Source organism: Macrotis lagotis, chromosome 8, assembly GCF_037893015.1.
Source record: "Macrotis lagotis isolate mMagLag1 chromosome 8, bilby.v1.9.chrom.fasta, whole genome shotgun sequence".
Lineage (NCBI taxonomy): Eukaryota > Metazoa > Chordata > Mammalia > Peramelemorphia > Peramelidae > Macrotis > Macrotis lagotis.
In genome coordinates, this window is record NC_133665.1 from 162,298,247 (window position 1) to 162,311,434 (window position 13,188).

At 36.6% G+C, this 13,188-nt stretch overlaps 1 protein-coding gene across 5 annotated transcripts in view; it reads left to right on the top strand.

Annotated features, from left to right (window-relative positions):
• The window catches only part of MDFIC2 (MyoD family inhibitor domain containing 2), a 332,530-nt gene that overhangs the window by 116,584 nt on the left and 202,758 nt on the right, over nt 1-13,188 (top strand). The window contains exons 3-4 of one of the 5 annotated variants that reach the window (XR_012471001.1): nt 1,660-1,782; nt 1,890-7,161. The exons of 2 other annotated variants lie outside the window; for them this stretch is intronic. The gene's annotated coding sequence lies outside the window, so the exon portion shown is untranslated. Of the gene's footprint in view, nt 1-1,659; nt 7,162-13,188 lie in introns of those variants that run through there. 2 more of the 5 variants (XR_012470999.1, XR_012471000.1) reach the window with 2 other exon arrangements.

Consider the following 13,188-nt stretch of genomic DNA (forward strand, 5'->3'; position numbering starts at 1 on the left):
GATTTGAATCCAAGGCCTCTCTTTCCTACCACTGATCATTTTGTTGTTAGTTCAAACCCACTTCTTCTTCTATTCAGCCCTCAGGCCAACTCATTGTCAAATGAGTTTCCTCGGTGTTGCCCATTGATCCCATGGTTCCATTTTAAATGAATTCTTGTATATTCTCTCACTCAGGTCTTGCTTGTTCATTGAGAATGAATACTTGAGAGAAGGCTTAGAAGTAAAGATTTGACAAACTTTGTGATCAAACAGAGTTTAAAAATCTTATAAAAATCAAAATCTTCATTTTAATTTTACTGGAACAACCCTATAAACCTCCAATGTTCCAATGGATCTGTATTCTCATTGATGTAGGTATTTTCCTCCATTTATGTAGATTGTGACCCAGTCATGGCTTGGATGCCTGTCCTTTCAGATATTCTCCAAGGTAGAGAACAGAGGTTCACCCAATTAGTTTTATTACAAGCTTCCTGATAATGCAGGAATATTAATAGAGCATTTAGGATCTCCATCTATTAGCCCTCACTCTTGTTTGTGATCAACCCCATTTTTTTTCAGGCATACATTTCTCTAAATATGTCTGTTATCCTTCCTTATTTAATCACTCATTTGTGTCACTGAAGCAATAAATATTTACTAGAAGTCTGTGAACTGCCAGGTCCTAGGCTAGGCCATTAGAATATAACTGCAAAGAATGAAACAATCACTACTCTCAGTGATTGTGTGCTTCTAATGGAGGAAAGAACAAGTATTATGCAACACACACATATTTAGGAAAATACATACATATATATAACATATAGAGAATAAATATAATAGGAATAAATAAAAACACAAAGTAGTTAAATACAAGGTAGTTTGGGAGGGAGTTAAACACTTTAGCAGTTGCAGACAAAAAATACTTCAGAAGATTTTTCAACTGCATCTCCTTTTTTTAGGTTTTTGCAAAGCAAATGGGGTTAAGTGGCTTGCCCAAGGCCACACAGCTAGGTAATTATTAAGTGTCTGAAACCAGATTTGAACCCAGGTACTCCTGACTCTAGGGCCGGTGCTTTATCCACTGCGCCACCTAGCTGCCCCCAAGCTGCATCTCTTTGATAATTTTAAAAAATTTTGAGTTCAGAATTCTCCCCCTCTGTCCACTATACAAGCAATTTGATACAGGTTATGTATGTACAATCATGTGAAACATTTCCATGTTAGTCATGTTCTGAAAGGAAAAAGCAGACTTTCCCCAAATAAAAATAGCAAGAAAAAGTTTTTAAACGGATATTTTGATCTGCACTCAGGCTCTATCAATTCTTTCTCTGGAGGTGGATAGAATTGTTTTTCATTATTTGGAATTGTCTTAGATCATTATAATGCTGAGAATGGCCAAGTCATTTACAATTGATCATTGTATGATGTTATTGTGTTCAGTATTCTGGTTCTGTTCACTTCACTTTGTATCAGTTCATGTAAGTCTTTCTAGCTTTTTTCATGAAGTCATCCTAGTGTCCTTTCTGATAGCACAGTACAATTCCATCACAATTCCATACTACAACTCATTCAGTCATTCCCTAATTGATAGGTATGACCTCAGTTTCCTATCTTTGTCACCACAAAAAGACCAGTTATAAACATTTTTGTACATATAGATCCTTTTCCTTTTTTTCGTAGATCTCTTTGGGATACAGACCTGGTAGTGCTACTGCTAGGTCAAAGGGTATTCGTAGTTTTATAACTCATAGGGCATAGTTTCAAATTGCTCTCCAGAATGGTCTACACATGAATCAGTCAACGGTAAGTAAAATTCTTCAGCCACTTTCATTCATGTCTGACTTTTCAAGACCCCCTTTTGGGAATTTCTTAGTAAAGATACTATTTTGATTTGCTGTTTCCTTCTCCAGGTTATTTTCCAGATGAAGAAACTGAAGCAAATAAGGTCAAATGACTTGTCCATGATCACACAGCTAATAAGTGTTGGAGGCTAAATTTGAAGCTAGAGAAATTGTCTTCCTGTCTCTGAGTCTGAAACTCTATCCCTTGGGTCACCTGCCTGCCAGGAGAGACAGAATCATTAGTCAGTTTAAAGTAATGAAAAATCATTGAATAAAATGAAATGAGACTCTCCAAAAGTCTGTTAATTGAGGAGACTGATAATTGAGCATCTGCTTGTGTCTAGAAACTTGCATCAAGAAAATCTACAACCTCCTCTGAGAAGGAGGTGCTTGGAAGGGAAAAGAGTCCCAACTCACGGACTGCCTTTGATTCCCTCCCCCCAACTCCCTGTTGTCTGGAAGAAAACCTTTTGGATATTAAAGGAACTGAAGGATTTGGGATTTCCTTCTGACATTTTAGTATGGTATTGGACTCAACAGATGACAGTATATTCATTGAGAATCAAGAACAAACTACATGCAATGAGGGAAGACAAGGCTCCTCAAGGACCCCTGCAGGGGGAACTTACTGAGGCTATCAGCAAAAAGTGTTCTAGGAGCTATGAGTTATCCCCTTTTCCACATGTATCTTAAGCTTGAAGACACATTCTCCTGGATTCTGTAGGTAACTGGTCAGAGAGTTTGTCACAGAATTGTGGGGAGATAATGTGTACTAACTCTATTAATGAAACCACTATTTTATTTCTAAATGCTAATTAAATCTAGTTGACTAATTGAAAATAGCTGATAATCTTTGAAGGCAACATGGTAGTGGATATTAATGAGTTATAGAATTAGAAAACACATACACACACACTTAGCACCCAGCATCTCAGGTCTACTCCTGGATCCCATAGGGAGATATATCAGCCATCCTCTGGGGACCTGACCTACCATGAAGAACAGAGTTTGGAAGTATAATTTCAGGGCAGTCATTTTCCAGCACTCAAAAATATTGGGGTTAAGAAGGTGAACCCATGTATCAAGGACCCAACCTACACAATCTCATGCTATCAAATTGCCCTTAACGTACTGCAATAAAGAAGTTTTGGTGATATCTCCAGTAGAAATACCAAGGTGAAACATCAAACTGGGCTTTAATACATTCCTGGACTTTTTTCCTTTTCTTTTTCAAGACTTTCAAAAAGTGCCTTAGCCTCCTTCAGATCATTTTCATTTCCCATTTAAAAAAATCCCAACGTATTTTATTAAAATTTTTCATCATGCATATTATACTCCAATTTCTATTTTTTAACTGAAAAGGATTGATTAAATCAGCAGGTAGCAGCTGAATAATATTTAAGGCTCTGTGTGACTGCTGCTGACTTTTCCCTTTTTTTCTATTTTTTTTTCTTAAAAGGATTGTTTTCTTTCCCTTTTCTTTCTGATCCCAGGGCAGCTCAGCTTTACTTAGTGGTTTGTTTGGTCACAGTATGTCCCACAGAGAATCTCTAGATTAAGCAATTCACAATGGTCCAAATTGTTTTCCTTAATCAAAAGTGACAGAAAAAAATTATCCTAAAAGAGATAAGTTTTACAGGCTTGAAATGAAAGCAGGATATGTGGCTGACTTTGGTACACCAAGGTGGGCTTTCTGGACTTACTGTAACTTATAGAAAAGTTAAAATAATAATACTTAAGTAATAATAATACCTTACACATCGATAGAGCATTTTACCTACTGTTATTGCAAGGCTTTTTATGACCTATATATAGTACTCTGTCACCCACTACCGAAATCTAGCTACCTTTGGGGAAGAATTGAATGATCTCTCTAAGGCAGCAATATTGCACAATATTTTTTTTTCAAGAGGGGAATGAAGACTAATTTCTCACATTGAGACAACAGGAGAATTTTGGGGTAGGAAGAAGACAATTATCCAACTTTGAATATCCTAGGACACTAAGATTTAACATTCCAACACAAAAATGACAAGGACATAGTCTTAGTAGTTAGTTTTTTTCTCCATTGATATTAGCTATAACATTTATTGAAATGAAATAGAGTCAGTTTTCTAATATGAGTTTCTAGCTTTAGGTAGAATATTAACTTAATTTGAACCAAGTAGGAATAGTATTATATTAGGGGGAAACAACATACTTACAGTTTTAATTATACTAGATGGTTAAACTTTAAGAATTTATAATAATAGTCATATTAAATTGAAAAGAAGCAAAGACCAAGTCACTCTGATCCCAAAAAATGTTTAGTAGGGAAGCAAGCCACTATACCAGACAGTGAAACTAATTGTTACCTTATGGTTTATGATGTGTATCATAGTTTAATTCCAGTGTTAAACCTTTGGAAAGTGATATGCTTTAAGGCAAAGGTTGAAAGCATTATTCTTTTTCCCTTCAAAGATAGTTGTGAATTTAAATAGCCCTAGTGGAGATATCTTTTTTAGTAATATAAATGCTGCTTATTAATTTTTTTATGTTTTTGTAAGGCAATGGGATTGTGACTTGTCCAAGGTCACACAGCAAAGTAATTATTAAATGTCTGAGTCTGGATTTGAGTTTAGGTGTTCCTGACTCCAGAATCGGTGCTCTTTCCACTGTGCCACCTAGCTGCCCTGTTAGTTATTTTTTTTTTAACAGTGAAGGCTATTGAAACAGTTTTTGAAATATATATATATATATATATATATGTACATATCTATTGTGAAGCAATGAAGGAGATATTGATATGGTCAAGAATGAGTTAATACTTGTGATGATTTAATGAAGATGGAAGGAATTGCAAACTGGTTAGTGGTGGGCAGGTAATTGTAGAGGTTAAAAAGTTTACCTCTCTCCTCTTCTCAGGAAGAAGAAAATGTTACAAAAACATAAAAAAATGAGTAAGAAAGGAAGGGCATTTTGAAAGGGTGACAAAGAGGAACCAAGAGTAAATGGGGTAGGGGCAGCTAGGTGCTCAATCGATAGAGAACCGGTCCTGGAGTCAGGAGGGCCTGAGTTCAAAATCAACCTCAGACACAGTTAGCTAATAACCTAGCTGTGTGTCCTTGGGCAAGTCACTTAACCCCACTGCCTTGCAAAAAATAACAACAAAAAAGAGTAAATGGGGTAAACTGTTGAGAACATTGGAAGATAGTTTGACAGAAATCAGGTATAGAATGACATCTCAGATCCACAATAAGATAAGGTTTGAAATGGTTTAGACATAAAAGGGGATATGTCAATTAGGAGCATAAAGAATAATTTATTTATCAGATCTATAGGTAGAGAATATTATAAAATGCAAAATGAATAATTTCAATTACATTAAATTGAAAAGGTTTAGCACAAATAAAATCAATGCATTCAAGACTAAAAGGAAGGCAGTAATTTGGGAAACAGTTTTTTATAACACATTTTAAAAACTACTTAGATAACTCAGTAAAATTTAAAAGAATACAAATCATCCTCCAATTGATAGATTGTCAAAGGATATGAAAAGGCAATTCTTAGATGAAGAAATTAGAGCTGTCTATAGTCATATAAAAATACTCTAAATCATTATTGATTAGAGAAATGGAAATTAAAAAACTCTGAGGGATTACCTCATACCTATCAGTTTGGCCAATAAGACTAAAAAGGAAAATTTTGTAGGGTATATGGTAAAACTGGGACACTAATGCATTATTGGTGGGGTTGTGACCTAATCCAAATTTTCTGGAGAGTGATTTGGATTTTTGTCCCAAAGCAATAAAAACATGCAAACACTTTGATCCAACAAAACCACTACTAGATCTTTAACCGCCCCCCCAATCATAAAAAGGCCAAAAAACACACATGAACAAAAATATTTATAGCAGTAATTTTGTAGTGTCAAGGAAGTAGAAACTGAGGGGATGCTCAATCATTGGGGAATAGGTGGACAAATTGTGGTATCTAAATATGATGGAACACTATTGTTCTCTAAGAATTCATGAGGAAGAGGACTTTAGAATAATCTGAAAAGACTTGTATGAGGGGCAGCTGGAAGGAATTACCTAGCTGTGTGACCCTGGACAAGTCACTTAAGCCCATTGCCTTGCAAAACCAAAAAGCAAAACCAAAATCAAAAACAAACAAGCAAAAAAGACTTGCATGAACTTATGCTGAATGAAATGAAAAGAACCAGAACAACACTGTTCAGATTACCAATAACATGGGATGATGATTAACTATGATAGACTTGTTCATTTCAATAGTACAATAATCAAAGACAATTCTAAGAGACTTGTGATGGAAAATATCATTCATGTTCAGCGTAGGTACTGCAGAGTTTAAATGTAGATCAAAGCTTACTTCCTTCAATTTTTAAAAGTTGTATTATATAGTATGGTTTTGCTCTCTAATATCTCGTCCCGTTTTGATTTGCTTCTTCTTTCACAACATGAATTTATGTTTTAAATAGTTATACCTATCTTGCCTACATTAGCTTGATTTCTGTCAGAGGAGGGGGAGGGAAGGAAGGAAGGAGGGAGAAAAGTATGAAACTCAAAAACTTGCCATAATTTTTCTTGAAAACTACCATTCCCTGTAGTTGAGAAAAATAAACAAATAAATAAAAAGAATACAGGTCTTCTTTTAAAAAAAGAGTAAATGGGGCAAAGACAAACTCTACTATGTCCTATGATCAATAATACAAGGAGAGGGGAATATAATAAGTAAAAAGCAGGTTCTATTAGGCTTTCATTATTAGGGTTCACAGGATTTAAGAAGACTTATGTAAGCGACCTAATGCCATTCATCTGTTCTAGGGAAACTTTGAAATTGCATTACAAGGAACAGTTATTTCTATAGGAACTGTTATAAATGGGACGTTGACTAAGGGATATTCTAGAATTATTTTGCAGCTATACAATGGGGTTGAGAAATAGTGTATCATGGATATTATAGAGAAAAGGCATGTATTTGAGAAACCATATAAAAGGTTCAAGATAAGTCTGTCTTAACTAGATAATAGCAAGACAGATTTGTTGCACTCCTAAATTGGTTCAGATGATTGGAAGCTAACAAATGACTAAGGACAGAGGTACAAGGGAAAAAAGGGAAATTAAGTCAGGTGGTTTCAGGAAAGGAAAGTATTGATCATTTAATACCTACACCCCCCTCTAGTTATAGCAGTCACATAACTGAATAGGTCTAAAAGTTTTGGAATAGGAATTGACCTTCAAGGCTTCTTAATTTGAAGCTGAACTTAACCTAGGATTTCTATCACATCATCTAACCGTTATTTCCAACCCCCTAGTTACTACAAACCTCCAGGACTACTATTCACTCATATGTATACATATATATATATATATGTATATATATATATATATATATATATATATATATATATATATATGCTTTTAAGGTTTATAAAGCCCTTCACAGATCTCATCTACTCCTCACAGCAACCATTCTGTTCTGCCTCATCCACATAGTGGAATCACTTTTAACTACCTCTAGTTATTAGGAAGTTGTTTTTTCTTTCCCATCAAAATTAAGTATTTCAGAAGAAATCATTCCAAGTTAAAAGCTGTGTCTCTGAAACTTGCATTCTCTGTTTCCAGTTCTCTTCTGTGAGATGAAGCAGGATAAATCTAAATTCTCTATCAAATGAAGTCTGTATTTTTAAACTTGACCTATGCTGACTGAATCAGGTGAAGCTATAAAACCAGGTATATCCTTAACTACACATAATTATCCCCCATTCCCATCTTGCTCTGATGCATTATCGTGTTGTTAAATGACTGTCTTCTCAAAAGTCTTGCCAATAGAATATGAGGTCTGGTGGGTTCTACCAACCTGGAAAAAACCATCAAGTATGTCACCTGAAGTGGCATGCATGGATGATCATTTTCTGAGCCACTGCAACTCACAAAAACAATCTGCTCAAGTTATAACCATCAATTTGGTGTTTGTACCAATCAACACAAAATCTGGACACAAATCAGGTTGGTAAATAATGACACAGAGATAATTCAATAACCAATGAAGACAAATTTAGTTGAATGGACAGGGAAATTACAAAGACTATGCCACATGCTAAGAATACAAAGATGAAGTAAGCAACAGTCCTTGTCCTTAAGGAGTTTACATTCTAGTGGGGAAGATGATATATATAATTCAGAAAATTATAACAATTTTAGTGGCTCACAGATGGATGTTATCAATAATGTTTCAATCTAGGAATTTCTTTTTCTAACTAATTATTCTTGCTAAGCTCTAAATGTAGTGTTTCTAAAAGTGTGCATGTATTAAATTTTGGAACCCTTTAAATTCTAGTGCCCTGAAACAGAGTTCTAGTTGCCTTACCCTGGTAAGTGTGCTTCTGCTCATGCATAGGAGGGTTGTGATCTGCATGTGTATGCGCAGTGATGAAGTCACGGTCACTTGAAATACCGTGAAATTCCCTCACAGCTGCAGAAGTAGGAGAGAGAGGAAAAAGTCCTGGATAAAGGGGGAAAGACTTTGATTGAAGAAATCTGCCTTTTCCAATCTTAATGACAGGTTAAAAGGAACCAGAGAGCACCAAGTGGACAATAAGAGCTCCCTGATAATTTCTAAGAGGAAAGAGCATAGTAAAACTAGAGTTATAACTAAGGTGGGGTCAGTGGAGAATTATCCAGTATCCTGAAATTTAGAGAGTTCAATAATGTAATATGTATCCTTCTATAGCAGTGTAGAAACAACTGAACAGCCAGCTAGCCATTTGTTATAATATCCATCTGTTGGCCACTATAGTAACCAATTCCCCCTCCAGCTCAGTTGAATTTGTCTCAATTACCCGTATTATTTTCACATCATGAATTACAAAATTGGTTTGAGAGCTCTGGGGGCGTGCTTCTTGCCCTGGGGTGCCAAAATTGCTAGTTACAGCTCTGAGTAAAACTTTGGTACAAAGCACCTGACAGATCCACTCAGAGAGCTTAATTCTCCAGACACAGTGCTTGAGGTACATTTCTCTCCCTATAATATAAGAAGCTTATGACATAAGTGTTATTTTAGGCCTATAACACCAAATTGGCAAAAATCTCTCAACTAAAAGCAGAAAGGAGACAGGAATTGGTTTATTTATGCATCCAGCATCTCACAGACCTGGAGAATACAATATGAGTTAATTGAATTAGTTGAATTGCCAATAGAAAATTGTCATACATACAGATGTATATCATTTATATCTAAATACCTTAATACATACAAACATATATATATATATATAATTACACATACACACATATTAATGTGTTTGTCTTTGCACACACAAACATATTTATACATATGTATTTATGTTTGAACTAGGTCTGACATCACTCATCCTATAGTAATATTGACAATAAACTTTCAGGAGCTTCCAAGTTTCTGCCTCCACTACATTTCTACCAAAACTCTCAAATGAAATCATCACCAAAATAACAAAATATAAGCAATGACCAATTCTGCTCCCCATGAAAAGATAGAAAATGTACCTCTCTCCTCACAATAAAGATGTGAAGGACCATGGTTGCAGTATGTCACAAGAGCTGTCAGATGTATTCACTTTTTGCTTGGATTTTGCTCACAGTTTTCCTTTAATACAAGGAGAGATTGAGAATGAAGGGTCTACTGGATAATGATTCTGAGGTCAAAACAAGATATTAATTAGAAAAAAATAATGGAGAGGGATCTATTGTCAAATTTGAAGTCAGAGAAACAAAGTTGGAACTTTTGAAATGCTTTTTATTACCCATGTCACCTTTGAGCATGTCACTTAACCTTCACTGGACTGAGTTTGTTATTTAACACATGAGAAATGGGACTAGATGATTTGTCGTGTCTTTTCTATCTCCAAATCTTTAACAGAACTCTTACTTCCTCTTCTTCGTTGCCACCCATTGACTCCTCAGTTTGTAGTCTGTTCTCAAAAATTCTCTACTGCTTTCTCCGTGATCCACAATTACCCCCATCTTCAAATCAAACATATTTTCTCAGATCTGATCCTCCTTGTCCACTTTCCATTGAACCCTATTAACCGCCTCCTTTTCCTAAATTTGTTTCCCCAGTTATATTCAGTGATAACATTCATTCCCCTTTTGTCATGCTGCTACAATAAACATTCACCATGTCCTCTGCTAGCTTTTATTATACTCTTTTCTTCATTATTAACATTGCTGTTTCCATATTATTTTGTCCTCAATATTTTTTTTCTTTCTTGATACCCCATCCTTTGGGGAAACTTATCCATTCCAAAAGATCAACTTTATTTGGCTAATTCCCAGATCTGGATCTGTAGCCTGACCTCCCGTAGAAACCTCAGACCCACATTTCCAACCACAGCTCATAGACATGCTCAAATTTAAGAAAGATTTTTGAAGTATGTACAAAACATAGAAATAAGGCCAGATCGTTGAGAGCAAGTACAAAAGGGCCCAGAAAGGTAAAAAACCCAGGAGGAGTTTGTTTGCTATAAATACAGTCAGGAAGTGTGTCCTTAAATTTATTACTGGTACTCGATGCTAAAAATTAAACTAGATCTCAGATATGTTTAACGTATGGTCTGTAAACTTAAATTTTAATCTTGTGAGAACTATTTAAATAAAATTGACTTCCTTTGTAATTTTATCTATTTTGTTTTGTCCTTCATTCTCGAAGGAGACGATGACATCAGGAAGGTGATGCCCCTTGTATAAGACATATTGGTGGGTTTCTGCTTCTCTTACCATTTCTTATAGCTTGCTTCGTATCTGCCAATCAATAAATCAACCAGCACTTATAAAGCCAAGAATATGCTAAGCCCCATTCCAAGATGCTGATGCTGATGTTTGTCCTTTGTTCTCAAAGAAGATCCTGACATCATGGAAATGATGCCAGCACAAGCAGGTGAATTGGATTTGAGTGATAGGATGCTATGATAAGTCACCTGCCTCCCTTACTCCTCCAGAATCATCTGGATCCAGTGGTCAGATACAAATCAGGATAACTGGAGATGGTCCTGGATGGGAGGCAATTAGAATTAAGAGTCACACAGCTAATGAGTGTCAAGTGTCTGAGGCCAGATTTGAACTCTCATCCTCCTGACTCCAGGGCCAGTGCTCTCTCCATAGCTGCCTTATTTTTTTTTTTGTTTTATGTACTTGAAAATATTGTCCTGAGAAAAAGATCACAAGTTTCCCAGACTGCCAAAAAGAGCCATGAAACAAACAAACAAAAAAAATGACTTGATCTCTTGGTTTCTTTCTAACTTGATATCTATGATCCAAGGATTGTCATGACAAAGACAACTCTTTTTCTTTTTCTTTTTCTTGATGCATGAGTCCAGATAGGAGGGTGGGATATTTATGGAAAAGAGATGAGTACTGGTAACCCAGTGGTTCTCTTAGAGTGTGCTAGCAGAGTGCCCTATATTTTATATTTCATCTGCTATTTTGAGAGTGATCTTGCTTCAGATCTCCATTTCTGGTGGGGATGTTAGGGGACTGATGTTGCCTGCAGCTGAGTTCATGTTGAGCAGGCATTTCTACGAGATGCCGTTTGAAACGTGACAGCATATGTAAATGTGTTGGTGACACTAAAAATACATGTATAAATGATGCATGACATCCACGGAGTATGCACAACTTTGTTTTTATATAGTACCTCCGTGTAGACATTAGGATTCTATTTATGCATATGCCAAGAAAGGGAGGGAGAGTGTCTACATATGTCTTGTAAATATGGCTCCGGGCTCAGACCCAATGCAGATGCCATAGCAAATGGGGGATGGGGCATTCTGCACTGGGGAGGGGGCTGCCTGAAACCTCAAGGCAGAGAAGGAGGGACCCTTAAAGGTCATCCAGGCCAGAGCCCTCCAAAGTGGGAAGGAACTGAGACTACGAGTGTCCTAGAAACGTGATCAAGGTCACCTAGGAGGAGAATGAGGATTCCGGTTCAGGCCCTGTCTGCTCCCCTTTCCCATAGCATGTGCTGTGAGATTTCTTCTTGTTCAAAATCAGAACAATCCCCAACTTTAAATGAGCATAAATTTTCTTCAAATTAACACTTGATGGTGATGATCCTAAGACACTCCACTAGCCAGAAATGAATCATCGATAGAGGTAAATGGGTGTTCAGCATAATTTGAAGGTGAAATGCTTATTGAATGTTAAGTATTGGGAAACTGGTGGTTCACGTTTAGTTATCTGCATTGCCAATTGTGGATTTAGAGCTGGGGGAGAGCTCAGAAGTCGATGAGTCTAACAGCTGCACTTTACTTATGAGGAAACTGAGGCAGAGAGATGTTAGGTGATTTGCTCAGGATTATATAGCTATTGTAGCCAAGATTGATTTTTTCAGTTCTGTATCCCATATCCTATATACTCTGTGTCCTATTCTTTTTCAAATATTTCCATACTTTAAGAATGCATGATGAATCTTAATTAATTTTTAATTTTAATTAATTTTTTTTATCTTTTTGTAAGATAATGGAGTTAAGTGACTTGTCCAAAGTCACACAGTAAGTAATCAATTATTAAGTGTCTGAGTTCAAATTTGAACTCAGGTCCTCTTGACTCCAGGGCCAGTACTCTATCCATTGCACCACCAAGCTGCCCCTATATGATAAATCTTTACAGGCACTCTTCTAGTTGCTACAATTTGAAGTTCCCTCCATGATTTGATAGCAGCTAGACTTTGGAGTCAGAAGGAAGAGAATTCAAATCCAGCCTCAGACATTTGACTCTTACTGGTTGTATGACTTTGGGTGAGTCACTTAACCCTGATTGTCTTGCATCCAGGAACATCTCCGGTCATTCTGATTCATATCTGGCTACTGGACCCAGATGACTCTGCAGGAGAAAGTGAGGCTGGTGACATAGCAGAGGTTCCCTCACTCAAATCCAATTCAAGGCATCACCTCTCTGTTGTCATGGTCTTCTTCAAGAATGAAGGACAAAAATATCATCTAACAGTTGGAAACTCTGTCCATGATTTGATAGCAGCTAGTGGTACAGGGGATAGAGCACTCACCTTGGAGGCAGGAGGTAGGGAGTTTGAATCTAGCCTCAGACACTTGACTCTTACTGGTTGTGTGACCTTGGGCAAATCACTTAACCCTGACTGCCTTACATCTAGGATCATCTCCAGTCATCCTGATTCATATCTGATCACTGGATCCAGATGACTCTGGAGGAATACGTGAAAAGCTGGCCACAACACCCCCCCCCCCAAATTCAATTCATGTGCTTGTCATGACATCACCTCCCTGATATCAGGGTCTTCTTCTAGAATGAAGGACAAACATCAGTTGGTTTCATAAGCCGTCATTGCCAAAATACAACATCAGCTGGTGGCCAAT